The following is a 6,198-nucleotide window of genomic DNA, read 5'->3' as shown; positions in this document are numbered from 1 at the left end:
ATCAACCCACCAACACACTCACCAGCTTCACCCCACTCACCACGGATGAGGTTGCACAGCTTCTCTCATCCAGCAATCCCACTACATGCACCCTTGACCCTATACCATCCACCATCCTCAAAGACATCTCACAGGACCTAATCCCCTTCATTACACCCATCAACAACTCCCTGACATCAGGTGTTGTCCCTACTGCTTTTAAGAAGGCTCAGGTTATTCCCCTTCTTAAGAAACCTACACTAGACACCACAAACATTAACAACTACAGACCTTTCTCACTCCTCTCTTTTCTATCCAAAATTCTTGAACGTTCTGTCTATAACCAACTATCTGCCTTTCTCACTCAGAATGACCTCCACGATCCACACCAGTCTGGCTTCAAGGCAGCGCATTCTACAGAAACAGCTCTCGTAGCTGTTACTCAGAAGCTTCATGCAGCCAAAGCAGCCAAACTGTCATCTGTCCTTATTCTTCTTGACCTCTCTGCAGCCTTCGACACAGTGAATCACAGCATTCTCTTGTCCACTCTCTCCAACCTTGGAGTAACCGGCTTGGCATGGCAATGGATGGCCTCCTACCTGGAAGGGTGATACTACCAAGTGTCATGGAGGGGATCTATATCCCCTCCATGCACTCTCTCAACCGGTGTTCCTCAGGGCTCTGTACTTGGCCCTCTTCTATTCTCTATCTACACTTGCTCTCTGGGTAAGGTCATATCCTCCCATGGCTTTTCCTACCACTCCTATGCAGATGACACTCAGCTCATTCTGTCATTCAGACACACAAGTCTCAGCTCGCATCTCAGCATGTCTGCGAGATATCTCACAATGGATGTCAGCTCGTCATCTAAAACTCAATCCAGCAAGACAGAGATGTTGCTCATTCCTGGAGATCAGTCTCCAACCCAGGACCTAGTTGTTTCTCTTGATGACTCCCAGATCAGACCATCTGATAAGGTAAGAAGCCTTGGTGTTGTCCTGGATAACCAGCTGACCTTCTCTTCTCATGTAGCCAACATGACAAGATCGTGCCGGTTCCTCCACTACAACATCAGGAAGATTCGACCATTTCTCTCCATGGAAGCTACTCAGATTCTGGTCCAATCATTTGTAATCTCACAGTTGGACTACTGCAACTCCCTCCTGGCAGGAGCTCCCATGTCCACTACTAAACCCTTGCAGCTCATTCAAAATGCAGCTGCCCGTCTGGTTTTTAACCAGTCAAAACACTGCCACATCACCCCACTGCTGCATTCTCTTCACTGGCTTCCTGTAACTGCACGCACTCAGTTTAAAACACTAATGCTCGCTACAAAGCCAAAAATGGACCAGCCCCAAGTTACCTTCGTGGTCTAATCAAACCCTGCTCTGTACCGCGCAACCTCCGAGCCACTAGTCTCGCTCGACTTGATCCTCCACCCAGGACTAGAGGAAGACAAGCATCAAGGCTCTTCTCTGTTCTAGCACCCAGGTGGTTGAACGAACTTCCTCTGTTTGTCCGAACATCTGAGTCTCTTGCTGTCTATAAAAAACGAATAAAAACCCACCTCTTTACTAGGCACTTAATCTGACTTGTACTTACTAATGCTCTTATTCATTTCTTGAAGGAAAGAAAATATTTTTTTGTTTCAACAGGTTTTAGTAGATGTGTGTTCTTGGACTGTTGTTTACTTAAACTAGAGTAATGAAATGTTTACTATGGAAGCACTTCTGTGAGTCACTCTGGATAGGAGTGTCTGCTAAATGCCAAAAATGTAAATGTCTTTATATTTACAACATACAGTGAAGTTGATCAGTGAATATATTCTTTGTACTATTTAGGGAGTTTTCCCTTGCTATTGTTTTGCTGAACAGGGTTTTTTTTGCATGTGTGACTTCAGTGATGAGGTGCATTTGTGTTTGGATTTACTGAGCAAGGCTTTCTGTGCCACTATAGGTAAATTCTCTTTGGTTGTGATGTCTGATAAACGAAAGTTAATAAATAGATTCTCTGAACCAAACTAAACTCAAATGCAGCAAAATCTTAAACCAACAAAGTCTGTCGACTACAGCACGGCTCAATACTGCCCTCTTGTCACTGACTACTGTTAACGCAGCTTATAGTTTTCTTCGTCTGATGTTCAGTTCTAATGCAGGACTATACAAAAGAGTTTGGGTATTATGATGTTAATGCAAAGTTATTAACTGTATTATTAATAGCCTAGTAAATGTGAAGTTATTATGAGAGACATAGGCAAGTGATTTGTGACATAGGCAAGTGAGGCTGGCACACGTACATATAAGTTTAAAAAATAGAAAGGCCTATACTGTGATTTTGTTTTGATTATATTAAAATAATGTTTTTCATGCTGCAAAGTAAGGACTTGGTGGCTATAGCTGAGCTTATATAGTACAGTGGTACCTTGAAACTCAGCATCAATTGGTTCTGGGAGTGGCGTTGAGTTTAAAAGACATTGAGTTTTAAGGTACTTTTTCCCATGAGGATGTATGGGAAGCCTGTTAATGCGTTCCATGGTCCTGTGGAACTGCATATATTTTAGGCTAATGTAAAATAATGGGGATGTTTTTGACACTTAGACACAGTTTAAAATACAATCAAAAACACAATAAAACCTGCTCTTTACCTTTACTTCTATATTGTTTCCTTACGCTTCTTAATTAGAGGTTTAGGTTTGTTTTGATGTCGTTCTTTTAATACATTAAGTTAAAAAAAAATTTATGACAAGCATTTTAGACTCTCAGAAAAGCGGATTCTTACAATTCCTCAGAACTCTGAGCTGTAACACAAGTTTAAAAGTGAAACTGGCGAAAAATCCAGCTGAACACAGATCCATGTGGTGCTTTCATAGTAAATTTGACGGTTATTCCACACAAATGCAGATTCATCTCATGTTCGCCTGTCGTTTTACTGCACCGCTCAAGCCGAGTGCAGCATTTGCACACACGTTGAGTTTAAGGGTACAAATTTCTCGACAAAGGGTGTTGAGTTTTAAAGATTTTGAGTTTAGGGGATGTTGAGTACCACTGTATTTAAATATTTTAACACATGACATGTTTTCATGTTTTCACCAACAAATCATTATTTTCTGTTTTTTATTAATGTTAGCTTCTGCTTTTTGATTTCCTTTTTGGTAACTGTCTCTCTTTTTCTTGTGGATTCTTGGTTGTTGTCTTGTTCCAAAAATTCATTTATTTCTGTATTTGTAGTAATTTTGTTTTTATATGCTTTTATGTAAAATTAGAAATCTGCTTGCATGTCTTGTGTTTCTGTGCATTATCTTGGAAAAGAATCCAATTTGCTGTTGTGCTTCTTTTAAATATAAAAAAAACCCAATACTTCTTCCCAGCTAGTATCTTGCTCCTGATGATATTGGTCTGGGTTCTGAGAGTACCACATGTCCACCTTAGGGCCCTTGGTTGCACTTTCAATTGCTTCTAGTTGTTTTTTTTTTTTGCTTTGGAGACTCGCTGGAAAAGCCTAGAGCATCTTTTTATATTTTTCCAATTTTATTTGAGAAATTTCTAGCTTCTTCTGGACAGCACACAGATCATGATATACTTTTGTTTCAGTTGCCTGTAGTTTTTTCCATCCTCTTCTATGAGGTCTTTGATGATGTGCATTTCCACTGATCTTGTTGGACCTGTAGGAGATTCTGTTCTTGTTGCAGCTCTACTGGACATCTGGGGGGGGTTTGTAATTATAAATTGCTGTACTCCCTGTTTTATCCTAAAAGTGGTTCACCTCTACCGATACAACCCTCCACTGCTGACTGAGGAGCTTCGCAACTGACACACACCCCCTCCAAAACATGATCAGTACAGACTGCCTCTTTTCACCTGCACGAGGTGAGTTCATATGCGGATCAGCCTTGTGCATGGAGAGCCACACACTGATCAGCATTATTCCCCAACTCTGTGCAGGTGCCATCGTAATTGCACCAGTTATGAGGAACCCTGGTCCAGCTCATCCCACCCTGAACAACAGCCAATAGAGTATTTTACCGCTGTGCCATCTGAGCAGAGAACGTTTCATTTTTTTGTTGTAAAAACCCAATCATTTTTTTACAAGGCATGTTATTCTACTGTACTTCTGCTTGACGGAAAGCTTGCACACACAGTCACCTGTCAAAAGTGTTGATACCCCCACCAATAATGTAATTGTACACATAGTCACTTGTCTAAGCAACAGTATTAACTTCCCCACGAACTGTGTGCCTGCACACAGTCATGTCAAAACAAAAATATTCATATCTCCACCAACTGCATGCTTGCACGCACACACATCTGTCTGAGCATTCACCTAGTAACAGCTTAGTAACCCCGTACAACTTGGCAAACATCTAACTACACCCTAGCAATAACTCATTACCATAGCAACCTCCTAAGAACAACTTAGCAACCACTTGGGATACCTTAGCAATCATCTACTAACAGCTTATACCTTATACAGTGGTGCTTGAAAGTTTGTGAACCCTTTAGAATTTTCTATATTTCTGCATAAATATGACCTAAAACATCATCAGATTTTCACACAAGTCCTAATAGTAGATAAAGAGAACCCGGTTAAACAAATGAGACAAAAATATTATACTTGGTCATTTATTTATTGAGGAAAATGATCCAATATTACATATTTGTGAGTGGCAAAAGTATGTGAACCTCTAGGATTCGCAGAAAGCCACTGCTCTCCAAAAAGAACATTGCTGCTCGTCTGCAGATTGCTACAGATCACGTGGACAAGCCAGAAGGCCATTTGAAGAATGTTTTGTGGACGGATGAGACCAAAATAGAACTTTTTGGTTTAAATGAAAAGCGTTATGTTTGGAGAAAGGAAAACACTGCATTCCAGCATAAGAACCTTATCCCATCTGTGAAACATGGTGGTGATAGTATCATGGTTTGGGCCTGTTTTGCTGCATCTGGGCCAGGACGGCTTGCAATCATTGATGGAACAATGAATTCTGAATTATATCAGAGAATTCTTAAGGAAAATGTCAGGACATCAGTCCATGAACTGAATCTCAAGAGAAGGTGGGTCATGCAGCAAGACAACGACCCTAAGCACACAAGTCGTTCTACAAAGAATGGTTAAAGAAGAATAAAGTTAATGTTTTGGAATGGCCAAGTCAAAGTCCTGACCTTAATCCAATCGAAATGTTGTGGAAGGACCTGAAGCGAGCAGTTAATGTGAGGAAACCCACCAACATCCCAGAGTTGAAGCGGTTCTGTACAGAGGAATGGGCTAAAATTCCTCCAAGCCAGTGTGCAGGACTGATCAACAGTTATCGGAAACGTTTAGTTGCAGTTATTGCTGCAAAGGGGGGTCACACCAGATACTGAAAGCAAAGGTTCACATACTTTTGCCACTCACAAATATGTAATATTGGATCATTTTCCTCAATAAATAAATGACCAAGTACAATATTTTTGTCTCATTTGTTTAACTGGGTTCTCTTTATCTACTGTTAGGACTTGTGTGAAAATCTGATGATGTTTTAGGACATATTTATGCAGAAATATAGAAAATTCTTAAAGGGTTCACAAACTTTCAAGCACCATTGTACACGTACAGAAGTGCTTCCACAGTAAACATTTCCCCACTGTAGCTTAAGCAGAAAACTGAAAACACAAATCGGCTAAAACCCTGTTAAAACAAAGTTGTTTTTTTAAGAAAATAAGAAATGAGTGTGTTAGAAAGTGCATGTAAGTTCTCAGCTAGTGATTCGTGAAGAGGTGGGTTTTGAAGACAGTGAGAGACTCAGATGTTCGGACAGACAAGGGAAGTTTGTTCCACCACTTTGGTGCTAGTGCAGAAAAAAGCCTCAGCCTCAGTTTTCTCAGCAACTTTTTCCACCAGATCAGGGTTCCAGAAGTGATCAACAGTGACCAGGGGCAGAAGAAACGGGCTTAGATGTGAGCTGTTTCAGCTGGAAGCCAGGTTTTGACTGTACAATCTGCAGTGGTGAAAGGAGCTGAACCCAACGCTGCAAAGCACTTGGGAAGGCCCCATACACAGTACTCAAACAGCTGTCTGAGGTTGCATACAGGTTTGAGTGCGACACAGGACAGTGGTGGATTACTAGTCCAGTACCGTAACCACTAGGCTACAACTGCCCTACATGGTGTGTCTTGTAAATGCATGTGGTCAATTTGACGTATCATTTGGTGTAGTCTGTCTGCCTTTTGATGATTTTTATGA

The sequence above is a fragment of the Trichomycterus rosablanca genome, chromosome 9, assembly GCF_030014385.1.
Source record: "Trichomycterus rosablanca isolate fTriRos1 chromosome 9, fTriRos1.hap1, whole genome shotgun sequence".
In the NCBI taxonomy this organism is placed as follows: Eukaryota; Metazoa; Chordata; class Actinopteri; order Siluriformes; family Trichomycteridae; genus Trichomycterus; species Trichomycterus rosablanca.
The sequence above is the reverse complement of the archived record's forward strand: the minus strand, read 5'-3'. Positions refer to the sequence as shown.